This window comes from Candoia aspera, chromosome 5 (assembly GCF_035149785.1).
Source record: "Candoia aspera isolate rCanAsp1 chromosome 5, rCanAsp1.hap2, whole genome shotgun sequence".
Taxonomy (NCBI): domain Eukaryota; kingdom Metazoa; phylum Chordata; class Lepidosauria; order Squamata; family Boidae; genus Candoia; species Candoia aspera.
Window position 1 is genome coordinate 17,563,815 of NC_086157.1, and position 15,798 is coordinate 17,579,612.

The following is a 15,798-nucleotide window of genomic DNA, read 5'->3' on the forward strand; positions in this document are numbered from 1 at the left end:
GTAGTGTAACCACTGTTCCTTGAACTTTGAACTTGTGAACTATGCTTCCAATGGTGTCTCTAGGAACATTCAGTGCCTTTGCTATCTTTTTGTATTGTGTTCCTTGTTTGTGAAGGGCAGCGATCTCTTCTCTTACCTTTTTGGACCATTCTTTTGACTTAGCCATACTCTATTTCTAACATGCAGTCAAACGTGACACTCAACAAACCCCTAGCCAGTTCAGGTACTTCATGTGTTCCAGCTCAAGCACACCTGATGCAACTAATGAAGCCCTTGATTAGTTGCATCAGGTGTGCTTGAGACAACAACTGTTTTGCATACTGTATGTGTGCTGTTGTGATGGATTCAACAGTATTCAGGGGGTTGAATATTGAGATTGGAGAAGTCATTATAAGTTGCATTTTCAGTTGACTTTGGGGACACCACTTGAAGCATTCGTTGTATTGAGCTATTTCAATTGCTTTTGTTTGATTTGTTCATTGCAAACAGCTGAAAGTCTGTACATTTTGACAATCAATCTGATTGGCAATGGGGGTTGAATAATTTCAATTACAACTGTACATCCTACAAGAGTTGAACGTCCCAGAGTTCAATGGAACCAAGTCCCAGTATAATAAGTTTGAGAAATCTAGGATGGTTCCTGCGTTAACTCTGTGTAGGTGAAAACACTAGCTATTAATGTTCGTATTTGTTATTTACACCTGAAGTTGTCATAGACCATAAAGAAAGACTGCTTTGCAGTGAGCAAAAGGCTATTCAGTAAGTGTTCAAAATAAATTGTTTCATGTTTTGTACCAGAATAGACTTATTGTTTAAGCAAACAGAAGACATTCTGCTTTAAGAAATACTTATTTTGATGGCAGTTTGACTATTGTCAAAGCTGGTGATACTTGTTTGCTTCAATATCATTCCCAGAATGAGCCACCAGTTTAAAAAGTTCCTTTACATTACTTTAATCTCTGACCCTTAATGTCTTAAATTTCTACTTCAAGTGCTAAACTAGGTATGTGCATACAGTAGAATACAAATCATTTCAAGCTTGAAAAATACTTAAGTATACTGCCAGAACAAAATTCATACCTTATTGGGAACAATTTGTACCACTACTGAGGACAATGGGAACTTGAAAAAAGCTGCTTACCCAGTTATCTTTGCTACAAAAACAGAATGGTAGCCCTTGCTGAGTGCTTGCTACAACTAATCCACAAATTAATTGGTCAAGTGGATGGTTTATTGAACAGTCTGTAGGCCAGTTTCAAAGTGTCCTTAACTATTGTGTCATTATGGAAATTTATTTCAATTAAAATGACCTTGGCATTTTTTTTCTTAAATTACATATTGAGTGGTACAGATGTGCTAACCTCTCTATTGACAACACGTCCCCCACATGGAATATTTTACTTCTGTGCCTGAATCAAAATGTGCCTGCTCAGGGCTGCTTTATTTGGGCATGGGCTGAAATACAATTGTTCTGAGAAGTGGTGTGGGGAGACAGCATCCAGAGGTATTGGCTGTGGTGGTAGCTGAGAAAAGGCAGGGATCTGAGGCGCCAAGAGGATCAAGAGTGGGTGGGTTGATGGTATGTGCCATGCACATTGGCAGTGGCTGAGGGCAACGCGAAGCAAGAAGGCAACGTGCTGGGAAGGCCAGGGCCTGACCAGCTACTGAGATACACCGTGCCAGCAGGCTGGTGGGCGGTGTTGACATATACCACATTTGCCTTATACTTACCGTATAAAAACACTGCTGCTCCTTTCAGATGGTTCCAGAGGAAATTTTTGTTCTAAGTGAAACAGGGTTGTTCTAGAACAGTTTGGCAAAACTCCTAGAATGCAATGCTGCTACCAGGCTGATTTTTGGTTACATGAGCCAAAAAGTCTCTTATCCTACAATGGTGTTCCATGAAAAACAGTAGTAAAATACTTCCCGTCATCCTTGAAAATAGAGGAATGTTGCTTTGGCATTCCTCTTGTACACTGCAATGGAATGCTGAAATGTGGAATTTGTTATGATCTAAGACCAGTTATTAAAAAAGATACAGCAGGTATAGTAAATAAAATAAATGTTTCAATCCTGAAAGAGTCAATAGTTATAGCTTTCACTATTGAGAGCTATAACTATTGATAGAAATTTTGCAACCTTTTTGGAGGTTTCTGACGACTGTGGATATAAAAGCAGAAACCTCATAATCACAGGAGTTACGTTACTGAAAACGGGGACTATGGATTTCAGCAGCCATTGTGCATACTGTATACAGGATATTATGAGATATTCATCCATTGTATCTCAGTGCAGCTGTTGTATGGAAGCTGATGTCTAATTTCTGATATGTTGCATGGCCATACTCTCCTTTTCGCAAGCTGGTTACAGCTATCCCATTGAAAGCTGATTCAACTTACCTGTTCTTGCTAAGCATCTACCTCCTAAATTATATCTGTTATCTGCCAAATTAATAGTGGATGTGATCACCTTGAAATCTGGGCTTCCCTATTGCAAAGCACAATTAGTTATTAATTTCCAACAATTTTAATGCTAGGTTGGGGAAGGCGGCTCTTTTATAGCATTACAATTTTCCATGTTGTTCCACAGTTACGGAGAATTCCTTGGAAATCAAGCTATGGTATCCTGGCATTAACATAGGGGTCTAGAGACTATTTCAATTGGCAACAAGATTCAATTTAAGATACTTAATGGATCAACATCAGGGGACTTGAACTTATTTTTGGGATCCCAGAGGGGTTTCTACACTGAATTTTATGTGTTTTTTTTTTTTTGCTGTAAAGATAGTAACCAGAAAGTGACCACTACCAGTAATGTCTTTGTCCTTGATTTAACTGAACCTAGTTATCCATTACAAATCAACAATCCAAACCTCCCCACTCCCAATATTTCAGACAGGCTTGGTCTAATAGCCTGTCAATACACCTATCTCAATTTTTTACTGCCCCACTGGCCAGTCACCTGAAACAATCCATAAGTGCAGTGAGCTACCCCATGGCATAATCTCTATTGAAGAATCATCAGCCTTGTCCCCAAAATATCTTCAGCCCATCTAGCTCTTCTCGCATGAGCTTAATCAATCTAAAACTTGGTTCTATACAGTGTGCTTTAGTTAAAGTGCAGGTATCCACCTCACAGGAATCCCTGTATATGTAATTGTCCCTCCTGTGAAATATTTTACTTCTTAAAAAAAAAGCTGTTAGAAGCTTTTAGAAGAGAAAAAACAAAACTGTGTTCTAGAGAACTGGATTAGGATCCAACAGGCTGGGATCATGATGATTCCGTCTTGGCACCTTTTCTCCCATCTTCCAGTCAGAGATATCCTGACAGTAATTTAATGTCTTGGCCTTATAATGATTTACTACACCCCAAGACAGCAAACCCCATCAAACTTCTCTACCAATACTTGGGAAGAGCCACAAGTCTCACCTTCTGAGGTCGTAGAATTCTCAATTGACAAATTGCCAAGCTCCTGGCAGAATTTTTAAAATTATATTATGTATGGTGGGCTGCCATACTAGTCCCTTTTTACATCTATAATTACCTGTTTTTCTGAAGATTGGCTTCACTCTTTTATAGCATTACAATTTTCCATGTTGTTCCACACTTACGGAGAATTCCTTGGAAATCAAGCTATGGTATCCTGGCATTAACATAGGGGTCTAGAGACTATTTCAATCACTCCAGATTCTAACATATAGTACAAACAAGGTGATCCATCAGTTTACCTCCCAAGTAGTGTTTTACCCATCATTAGCAAATTATGCCAGATTTATTACATACATTTGGATTGGATATCCTTCTTAAGCATCTTGGCCCCTGAGCAAGCTGGCTTCAGATCTGGACACTCCACTGTAGGTCAGTTTTATCTTCTTGCCAAGAAATAATGTAATTTGTGTCCTGTGTCTTTGTAGACTTATGAGCAACCTTTGACAGCCTGGAAATTACCTGCCATTTCAACTGACCACTAACTCCTTAATTATTACACCATGACACTTATCACTTATAGCGTAATTGCCTGTGTGACCTAACTGAACCTACCTCTACTTACCAAGGTGTCAAAACAATGCTATTCAACTTCCCTGAAATTTTTGCCAAGCCAGAATCTCACTCTACTCCTTGCCTATCACCCCATTTCTATTTATGTTGAGTCATCTGTTGACAAATTAGCCTCTGAAGATGCCTTAACACTTATTCACTCCACTGTGCCAGAGAATACCTTGAGATTAACAATCAAGGTCTGGGTCTCTAGGAAGTGCTTTAGATCCCCAATTAGATGGATAGTCAATTAAAATGTAGGATTAAAAGAAGCTTGTCCTGAGCTTACATATATTTTCAGTCTCCATCCCTAAGAATAAAAGTCAAGCTTTATTTATGGCAATTACCTGGAAACAACTATGTACCTTTCTTGGCAAAAGCATATAATTTGCTCTTATTTTCTTCTTGAATATTTTTTCCAACTTCCTGGTTTATCATACAGCCTTGGAATTTCATAATGATTTCCAATCCATGTACTAGCCAGGCACAACCCTGCTTGGCATCACCTGCCAAGATTACCCTTTTACCCAGCCATCTAGCAGCAATGTTCAGAAGTACCAATTCTGAACTCGAGCATGAACTATCCTGGAATTGAATTTTAGGACAAGGATGTGTAATGCAAATTGCTTTAAGTACATCTGAATTGCAAGTTGGCTCCCAGTTACAATTCAAGTTAAGCTGTATCTAGTAATACCTGAAAGCATCTATTGTAAATCGGAAGCATGCAACCCACCCCCTAGCAAATTTCACTTAGAATTAGTCAATAAAAGGCCACTATGAAAGCTTATCATCTAAGATCACTTTTTTTGGGGGGGGTGGTAATGTTTTAACAGGCATCACTTTGTAATTTTGTGGAATTAAAACTATCCTCCAAGCCTGTTGATATTAGGGGCAACTTGCTCTAAGTACCACCAGCCAGCTGATAGGATCCATGGAGAACACCTTCTCTCGCAGTACCCACTGACATCCACATGGCTCCCAACCTTGCCACATCTCTGAAAACCTCAGGTCTTGGACAAGGGTGGATGGCCTTACAGGATTTTTTTTTGAACATTGGCCTGAGTGTTTTCTCTTGTGGAAATACAGGTTTTTTTCCAGCTTTATAGTTGTTCTTAATGTACATCAGTGTCTTTATGGAGCTGTGTGGCCTTCTACATTTGAAAAATAAATGACTTTCCCTCAGTATTTGTAACGAGATCGTTTTTCTAGCATACTTTCAGGAGTTTTGTAATTTTCAAATGCATCATGGAATAGTCATTACCATGAACTAATGTACCGAGACACTACTTTCTATTTTCCACTCCCTTGTAAGAACTCAAGGAGATGTAACCCTTGGCATCATTCACAATGTAAGAACTAAAAAGATACCACGTAATATGGTTGAAAATGCTATGGGATGAACCTAGAGAAACAGCTGGGGAGATTGCTTCAATTGCCTTTTGTGGCAAGCAACACATCACTTTAATTTCAGGAAATCACAAAATACACCCTTTTTATTAATATTCAAGGCTGCGATTTATTGAAAATACTAGGTTATACAGGCTGCTTTGTATGTTAAAAACTCCTTTTGCCAACACTGGAAGAAAAAGTACTCATAGTATCATTATAACATTGAATCAAAAACATAAGCAACTGCATTGATCACTACACCACTAATTGCTGCTCCCAAACAATTAACTGAGAAGGGAACTTAAGTTGCTGCAGATTCTTGCCCCACCAACCTCAACAGGCCGGGACAAGTGCAATACCACAGACTCAACACAGCATTGCAACCAATCCCAACCTGTGTAGAAAGGGGTACAACTTATCATACATTCATTGCCTTTTCACCGCCACAGTCAGTTTTGCATGGATTTGCACAGCAGAGTATCATACAGCTGGATGCAAACCTGCAAAACTAACCAGAGAACAGTGTTTAACAGCCATTAAAAGGAGAATACAGGGGAAATGGGGATTGACCTGAAGTTCTTCAGCTAGTAGTACTTTAAGTGCTCCTAATGCAGTAGATTATGAAACACTACCTGCACTATAAGCACTTTAGCGCTACAGGAGCCATTTAGGATCGCTTCTACTGTAGAGAATAGCCTAAGTTAACTCACAATGTAGATATGAAGATAATAACAGGCCACAATCAGTTTTGCATAGATTTGCACAACTACATTCTTCCTGTAGTGCAACTATGCAAAACTAACAGAGGACTGCAAGACACTACTAGGTTTTACTTTCAGTGTTAAGTGACTGGGAGAAAATACAACTTCTTATGCCAGAAGGAGCACTTAGGGCAGTAGATGCTAATCTACTTCACTATCTGCACTAGATGCACCTTAGAACAAAAAGCAGTTATTGTGTGGCAGCCACTGTAGAGTGAAATCTCCAATCTTTTGAGGTACTTGCCAGCATAATGCTACAAGTGCCTTCACTGCAGTAGGTTCTATAAATCACTACCTGCACTGTAAGCACTTTGACATTATTCTAACATGACCAGGGTCTTCCGATTTCAAACATTTTTTCACCTGACAAAAAGAAAATCAAAGTTTCCATTAATTTTCAATATAAGCAAAGAGATTAGAAATACATAAAACTTATGCCATATGATAAAAATATTTGGGCACATCTAACATCTTCAGATGGGAGTATAAAAAAAAAAAACTAACCAAAAATTATTATACATTCATATGGAAGAGTTTGAATTGTTCACTGGATATATAACTAACAAAGATGAGTATGTATAAATAGAAACTTAGATGATCCAAGCTGTACACCAAAATGGAAATACATCTTTTACCAAAATCTATTTAAAAACTAGAGCTTAATTCAATACTGCATTTTGTAATTTTATACTATATTTATATGCCTAATCCAGTAAAACGTTCCATTTAATTACCTGTCTTTGACAACTATTTTTACTCTACTCTCTCCAACAACTGAAGTATAGTAGCACATATAAGTGAGAGTTTACTAACACCTGTTGCTTCTAAATAAGCAGTTATATCTAGTTAACACTGGAAGATTTCAAGCACTTCCATCAATAAAATATGTCTTCATTACCAGCTCATGAATGCAACATTTAATTCTTGCAAGTAAAGTGAAAGCACTGCTTCAAGCACACTTAGAAGTAAATGCTTGTGCCAGTAACTTAAGAGGCTTTACCAAGAGAATCAAAGAACAGATTCCCCACTTGGGTCTTCAGAACACATTGCTTTTTGCAGCTATGTTGGCTTCCACTGACAGTTTCCCCAGGGTGAACAACTCCCGAATTCTATTTGCCAAGTATCCCAAAACAATGCAATGAAACTTACTCCTCTCCACATTCGTGACTTTAACTGCAGAGCAAAATCCGTCGCATCGACGCCCGCCCCCGCAGAGATGATAAACAAGTCGACCGTAGAAGCCTCACGGAGGAAAAACCGAAGCTGCCCTTTCAACTCTGGAGGCTCCACCTAGCAGCAAGACAAACAAGAAAGTCGTTATTTGCGGCGCTTCACCAACAGGTACTTCGAGAAAGCGGCCCGCAGACCTACCTCTAACGGAACGCGCGCCTGGAGGTGGCGGGAAGCAGCCGGGAAACACAATGGCGCCCCCCGAGCCGGGCCCGCGGCTTCTCCGGAGCAGCACGTGCTGCGCGGCGGAGCGGACCCGGCCGGCAAGGGCGCCAGGGGGCGCTGCGGCGGCGGCAGGTCAGAGCTCGGCAACCAGCGTAGCGCACTTCTCTTCCTCGCCCCGCTGCCTCCCGCCGGCCAGGCCCGAACGTTACTTCCTTTCGCGTCCCACGGCCGGACCGGGCGCGCCTCCTCCGCCCGCCGCTGTACGCTCGGCGGCCCTTGCCCCGCTCCCGCCCGCTGACGGCGCCTCCCGCCCGGGCACCGGCGGCGGCTCCCACATGGCCGAGGCCTAGCGAGGAACAATCGGCCTCAGCACGCGCAGCCGCCGCCATGTCCCGGCCCCGCCCCCCTCGGCAACATGGCGCCGCCGCCGCGGCCCCGCAACCACCGGCGACTTCGCACTTCGCTCGCAGTCCCGAGTCCGCCGCGGCTCCGCACCCGGCGCCAACTGCAGTAACAGGGAGCAGGCCGGGGCGGGGGCTAGCGAGGGCTCTCCCGCGGTCCGCCGGGCCCGGGGAGGGGAGACCCTCCCCGCCCCTCCCAGAACAAAAGCCCACGCGGAGAGGGCCGGATGACCTCCCGCCTCCACTTCCCGAGCCGGCCAGAGCCCCGGCCCCAGCGCGACCCCCCGCCCGCGGCCGCCCCCTCTGGCCTGCTTCCCTCCTCCCGCGTGGGGAGCTCAGTCGTCCGTTCTCCATGTGCCGCCGCCGCTTTTGTTCTGCGGAGGAAGTCGAAGCCGCGGCCAGCACAGCACCGCGGACCTACCTCGGCCCCGGCCGCCGCGCGGATCGCGCCTTCTCCCAGCCTGAGCGAGGCGGCGGCGGTTGCCGCGGCCGCCGCGCGGCCTTTTCAAATCTCCCTCATTCCGGCCCCGCCCGCCCCCGTGCGCGCGGCCGACCTTCGTCGTGCGGGAGGCGCCGCCGTCTGCGCGCGCGCGCCCGGACGGGCTCACTCGCCGGCCATGCGCCCGTCCGGCCCCCTCCCTCCCATCGCCTCGCTCCGGCCGCCGCCGACCTGATCCGCGCGCGTAGGAGCACGCGCCCCGGAGCCCCAGGGGTCGCCGGAGTCGGGCGCCCGGAACTCACCCGCAACCAACTGCCGCGGCCGTCGCCTGCCCCACCCCCTCTCCCGCTCTTCTTGAAAGCACGGAAGGGGCGGGAAGGAGGGGGAGGAGACCGCGGCGGCGGGGGTGAGGATGATGGCGGCGGCATCAAGAGGGGGAAGAGAAAAACCATGTGGATTAAAAAAAAATGAAGGGCGGTGGCTCCCGCCTCCACGTAAATATCCACACTCCTCTGCCCCGCCCTCATTAGCATAGAAAACAAAGTGCTTTCGAGCGCCGCACCGCCCAATCAGAGGCGGCCCCGCCCCCGGCACCGAGGCCCCGCCCCTTACTACCGCTGCTCGGATTGCTACTACGTTCGCCTCTCCCGCGCGCGGTTGGAGCCGATTCATCCCTCGCGCGTCGGCAGCCGCATCTCTCGCTGCGCGAGGGATTCTCCCGGGCTGGAGCAGGGGGCGGGGCTTCGCTAGCTCGGCCTCGAGGCCGCCTTCGCGCTGGAGGTGCCGGCTGCCCGGCCGACGCAGCCCGAAGGGCCCCTCTCCCGGTCGCCTTTCACCTCCCTGAGGCTGACTTGCCCGTAGAGTTACTCCTGCTTCCCGGGAGGCCCCCGAAGCGTGGGAAAAGGGGTTTTCCCGTGTCGGAGCCGGGAGCGTGGCGCCGCGCAAAATCTCGGTCCGCCTCTTGCTGCAGATGATTTCTCTCGGACGAGACTGGGAGAGTTTCCGAAGAAGCCGGCTGTGCAAAGCAGCACCCAAACCCGGGCGAGAGAAGTCCCCGAGCGCACGTGTCCCTGTCCGACGCCGCTCGCTCTCCCCGATGGAGGCTCCCGCCCGAAGGGCCCCAAACTCCCCCCTCCCTCGAAGGAGGTGCGGGCGGGCCGCCGAAATCGCTGCGCGGATGATTTGAGTAAGAAGTCAGGAAGATTGCTCTTACCCCGAGGACGCAGCCTTTCTTCGCAGCTGCTGTGCTGAGGCTTAACAGTCTCGTCGACCTTAGCATCAAGCGGCCAAAGTTTCATTTGACCAAAAAAAAAGGGGGGGAAACAATTGAGAGGGTTCCACCGGCTGCGGCTTTTCCGAAGCAAGTTCCCCGCACGCTCGCCCTGCACCCGGGCATCCAGCGGCGCTTTGCAGCCGCTCCTGCAAGAGGGGAAAGGGGGAGGGGAGGGGATGCCGGGGTGGCTCGTTGGCATCCAGCCCCTTCCCCCTTCCTGTTGTGTTTGCTCACTCCCGTTAGCGGCTCATTCGCTGGCGACGGGTTGTTTTTGTTAGATTCGCGGGGACGAGGAGGAGCCTCAGTGCGCGCCCCCTCCCTCCTTGAGCTGGTCGCTCGCGCAGCAAGCGCCTGGTTGCAAGGATTTGCTGCCGGCCTCCCCCCGCCGCCCAGGCTGCAGCCCTCCGGTGCCTTTGCTGAGGTCGCGCATAAAGTGCCTGCGCGAGCCGTACAAAGAGGAGCCGAGCGCGCAAACGGGGGAGCCGCGTTTGTTCCCTCCCTGTCCCGTCTCTCTTCCCCTCCCTGCCGAACAAAGTAATTGTTTCCCCCTCGCATCAACTTCCCATTCTCAATTTAAATATAACACGAGAGGAGGCGGAGGGGAGGGGATTTGCACATTTCCAGATTGGTGCCATTGCAAAGGGAACCCGTGGCGATGGTTAATTTACTTTTTATAGCAACACGTAACAGCCGGTCCCTCGCACAGTGCCACCGCCGCGCTGTGGATGCGTAGCGCTCGCTCCCCGCGGTGCCTTCGGGAGGGCAGGAATGTATCCCGCCGGCTGGAAAGGGTGCCGGGTGCCCGCCCGCCCCTTCCCCCACTCGCTTTAATTGTGCAGAGAGGCGAAGTGTTTCCAAAACACGTGAAAGCTGCTCGGGCAATAAGCGTGATCCTTTTACTAGCGGTTAGCCCTGTCGCCGTCTGAAAGTGAACAGAAGCATACAGTGCTATCAAGCAGACCTTTAAAGTTAGTGCAGTTTTGGGGAGGTGCTTTTGGAAATAATCTGACTCCTTCTTTTTAAATGTCACTCTTTCAGTGGAGGAGAAACGTTACCAATAGACTTACTCGTGCTAGAATAAATGGACCGATATTTTAAATTCAAGAATTTATCTTAAGAATCTAAAACAATGCCAGGTGAACTGACATTCAGAATCTACCAGTTTCATGAAGCGGGGGGGGGGGGGAAGGAGCAAGAATCATAATATGCCAAACAAGTTTGCTGTGGTGAATTTTGTTTAATGTTTTAGTGTGCTGATTCTACCTCAGTCATTTAAATCTGATGAATGAAGGAGGATCCTTGTTATTTTGAGATACTCGGGCAAATCCTATTGCACACACTAAAAGTCCCCTGTGTTTGATGGGCAAAGTTGATGTTAATGGTCTCCTATACTTTGCTAGGCCTTGCTACCTTCAGGTGATGAAGTAGTGTTCTGAACAGTGGTTTCTAAATTCTGTACCATATTTACAATTTTTAAATATATTCATAAGTTGCTCTGGGGGTATATGTGCATGCGATGTATGTTAATTTTAATTTTTTTCCTAGCAGTAAGTCCTAATGACCTATCTGAGAAGAAAAAAATAGTCAAGTAATAATTAGAAACTGCTTCCCATGATGCTCTAAAGTTGATTTCACATACCATCTTGAAGCAGGTTGGTGAGGAAGACAGGATGGAGTCCAGGAAGATGATTCATAATTCTTTAATTTGTACTTATAAATAACATGTACAGCAAGTATAAATACCCAACATATTTTGATTTTTTTTTTTTAAAAAGCATAAATACTCCCAAGCTATACTAATGGACATTTATAGTGAATATTGCAGACTGAGCAATAAAACATTTTCAGGCTTTCTTATTTTCAGTTTTGATAATATGTATAAATAAAACTGAAATCCTAATTATGGTTGCTTCGGAGTAGGTCTCATTAAGCTGTTAAGTTTCTAGATCTTAAACTATGTGCAAAAGCTCTCCATAATTACTTAAGTCCCACTGATTTCTAACAAACTTAAGTCCAAATAAGGCTGAGAATAAATTTATTAGGGCTTTGAGAAAACACCTTCATCTGTGGGAAGAGCAAGCTCCACCGAATTCAGTGTAGTTTCACAGGACAGTGGTTGCATTAAGAAGCAAGTCCCACTGGACCCTATGATGCTGCTGCTTATCTCAGAGTAAACGTATATACAAATGGGTTGTAAAAGTTTTAGCTTATGTATACAGAGTTGAGTAAGGGGTTGTTGGGAAACTAAAAATTCTACCTTATGTCTCATCTACTTAGACCAGGGGCTGGCAACTAATTTTTAACAGAGGTCACATTTTCAGGAGACATGGGTGAAAAGGTCATCAGCACCAGCTCTTTCCACTGATTCTCCCTTGCCCAAACAATGCCCTAGGTTCTCGTAACAGTGTGAGCAGTAGCAGGGGCTTGGCACAGCCCTCCCCTTCTTTGCTGTTCATTATTGTTATCAGTGATTTGACTTAAGCCTATGCCAGTTAAGATGCAGGAGGAAGGTTGAGAATTGGATTAGTGCCCATAAAATAAAAGTTCTAACACAAAATTACCCTGGGCAGAAGAATAGTAACCAGATCATTCTTACACAAAAGTTTAATTTTACATGCACAGAAAAAGATAATATTTCAGAAAATATTAACCCAGTTTGCGATATAAAGTGGTACAGTCAGGATGCAGTTTTGCAAACTCAGTTTCTAACTTGTAAAAATTAGACCTAAGACTAATGGACTCGTAAAGACTTTTGGCTGTATAAATAGGAGTTGGTGCCCTGATTTTAGAATGAATGTATTAGGGAATGATTTTATTAGAATGTAAGATTATCCAAATTACAACATAGAAATAAATTGTAATCATCTTTGAGACTCCATGCATATTTATTTGTGCTATTTCTATTGGGCCACTAGGATGCCTAATCTAGACATTTAAATACTTTTTTTTTTTGCACAGATAATGCCTTACAAAGGAATTTTGGAATGCGATAAATAGAGGTAAATGTAAGATAACTGTTGTCTTTGCTCTAATTTTTCTAGTATTTTGGCTTTTAAGGAAGAGTTCTGCATACTGGTGATCTGCATTTATTCCTAACACAATATATGGATGAAATTGATCAGTAAAATATTGGCACTTATTCAGTGGATTGTGTCTATGAGACCTTATGCATAATACATTTATTACTCCATAAGGTCTACCAAGTCTACTTTTCAGGGAAGGCTAAGACTATTGGGTAGTAGTAAGTGACTTGTCAGGAGCACCAAGACCACCTGTGAGTGCCTGCAGCTGGTATTTTCTAGTTCAGGTCTAACTAGCATTCTAAAATCTCTTTCCTTTTTTAAAATCAAGTATTCTGTGAGCTATTTTCGCCTTGTCTGACTCTTTTAGGGTGAGCCATGCCATCCATTCTTAAAAATACACATATATTGTGCAGTCCTGTTGTACTCACAATTAATCAGATGTTTTGCCATTTTTCCTGTTAGTAAGATGGAACTTGTGTAATTGTAAAAATAAACTGTACAAACAGCTTGGTTGTTAGCTGTAACAGATATATAGAATCCATACAATCTTTCCTTTGCCTGACCCCTTCTAGATACTTTTGTTGGATTTTAATTCTTATGGAGGTTACCTGGAAGGCTTCAGAGATGGGCCTATTTATGTAGCCATAAATTTATATGTAAATCTTTAAAAATTGCAAGATTTTACATGCATGTTATGTAGATATTTCTCCTCCTTAAAAGAATATTAAATGGCCTAAGAAATCTCTCAAGAAAGGTTTCTATCCACAGTTCTGTGATAGGAAGACTGAATCAAAATCTATCTGAAAGATATCTGAAGTAGGCTTTAAATTAGAGATTAGCTCAAGAGAATGTTGATCTGATTCAGAACTGATAGCTCACTTGAAGCAACCTAAAAAATGTAGACAAAGTTATAAACAAAGACGTCCATCTCCTCTCTTTCTCTGATTTCCACCACCGGAGGGAGGAATTTTCTTGGATCCTACTTTAGATATGATCTCTAAAGTCCCTATAGCATTAATAAAAAAAATCTACCCAAATCAAGAACACCATTGGTAGAAATCACAATTGTCTTTATACAGTATTGGGATGCATAATTCAACTTTTTGTCAGGTTTTTTTTAATTATTATTATTATTATTATTAAGTCACCAGGTTCTTACCCCCCAACCACACATTTTCCATGTTAGGCCTAGAGGTTTAATCAAGAGACAAAGAAAACTCACTCTTGATATTTAGGCTGCTCCAGAGTAAATATTCAAGTGTTTCTAAATGGAAGTACTGCTGCTCCGTAAGACAAATATATAGCCATGATACATGGAAGATGATATTGAAAACTCTTTTTGAAATGGTTCCCATACATGCAACACATCATGCAGCATGGTAAATATAACTACTTACAGTATGGCTTTTAAGAGGGCTTGAATACTTACAAATGCCGCAAATCAGCAAATGTACAAAAAGAGTCAGAAATCAGTAGTTGTTGTTATTATTCCTTCCCTTTTTCTTTTCTACTTTTTAGGTATTTAAATTTTTGTTAAATTTGTTTTGTCAATCATTTATTTATATCAATATATAAGCGTATATGCACACACACCAAGTAACAATACAATGGCGTTCTTAATATTTAGCAGTTCGTTCAAGACCAAAACTATTATATAACCAATTCTTTGATATGAATTGTTCTTTTTAAATTTATTTTAATTTTTTTTTTATTTTTCAAAGTATAAAATAGAAAACATAGAGCATAGAAAAGGCAGAATATAGAACTAAAGAAAAAATTAAAACTATAACTAAGATTAGACAGAAAGCAGAAAAAGAAGGTGACTTCCAACCTTCTCCAATACAGATATAAATGCCTTTACAAATACAGTCTCTTATTATTAGTTAAACCTTAGTAACATTATTTCTATAAAATCAAACCTTTTAATCATCAAAATCCAAAATCAAAGCATCATTTTTTTCTGACACAAGCAAATAGTCTAAAAGTGGTTGCCAAGTAGAAACAAATCCAGACACGGTATTTGCTCTGATCAATGCTGTTAACTTAGTCATTTGGGCCAGTTCCATCAATTTAATCATCCATTCTTCAACTGTAGGGATTTGTGCAACGGTTCTTTTTTCTTTTATGTTATACTTAACTTTGGATGAAAAGTTGAATAATCTTAAATCTGTAATACTGATATCCTAAATTGCAATTAGTACTGATAGAATATTTACTTTTTTGTTTTTAACTTCAATACTTTAAGCTTTCTAAATAATAGAATGTTCATAATTTTAATCATATTACCTAAATATTACTGCATTGAAACCGTCATTGAAATAATAGAATGTATCAGCGTTTATAACAATACAATAAAAGGAAAAAAAAACCCCTTCTTTATCAAGTGATAAATATAGTTTGTCAGTATAGGATCCAGGAATATAACCAATATACTCATTCACATACTATTCCAGATAGATAGATAAACACACACACACACATGCACATGCCCTTTGCATGGGAGTCCAAACCTACACACAGTTTCCTGGAAGTATATCTTACAGAACCCAATGAGATATACTTCTGAGGAAATATAAACTGAATTTACCTTTGATACTATTTAAAGACTAGCTATTTCCTGCATCAATAGGAAAAAATGAATAAAACATAAAGGCACGTACATGGCTACAATAAAATAATAGTATCTGTTAGCATTTTAATGATAAAAATCAGGATAGAAAAAATCTGTTCAGAGCACGGATGCATTATGTTTGTGCTTTTTTTTAGTATAGCTTGACGCACATACCTGAGCAATAGGATTAATGATTAAAATATTTTTATTGTCTCAAAAGGAAGTGGAAAAACATTTCAACTGTTCTAAAACTTTTTATTGTACATATTTATAAATACTGCAGATGGCAAATTTTACAATTATTCCAGTTTTATTTCATTTAGTTATCCTCTCAAATCATAAAAAATAAAGTGTTTTTTTTTGGTTTGTTTAGAAAAGTTGGTTTATCTCAGGTTTATATAGATTTGACAGTTTAATGAATTAATAGGCTATTTATTTTTCTGTATCTTCCATTTTTTTTAAAAAAAG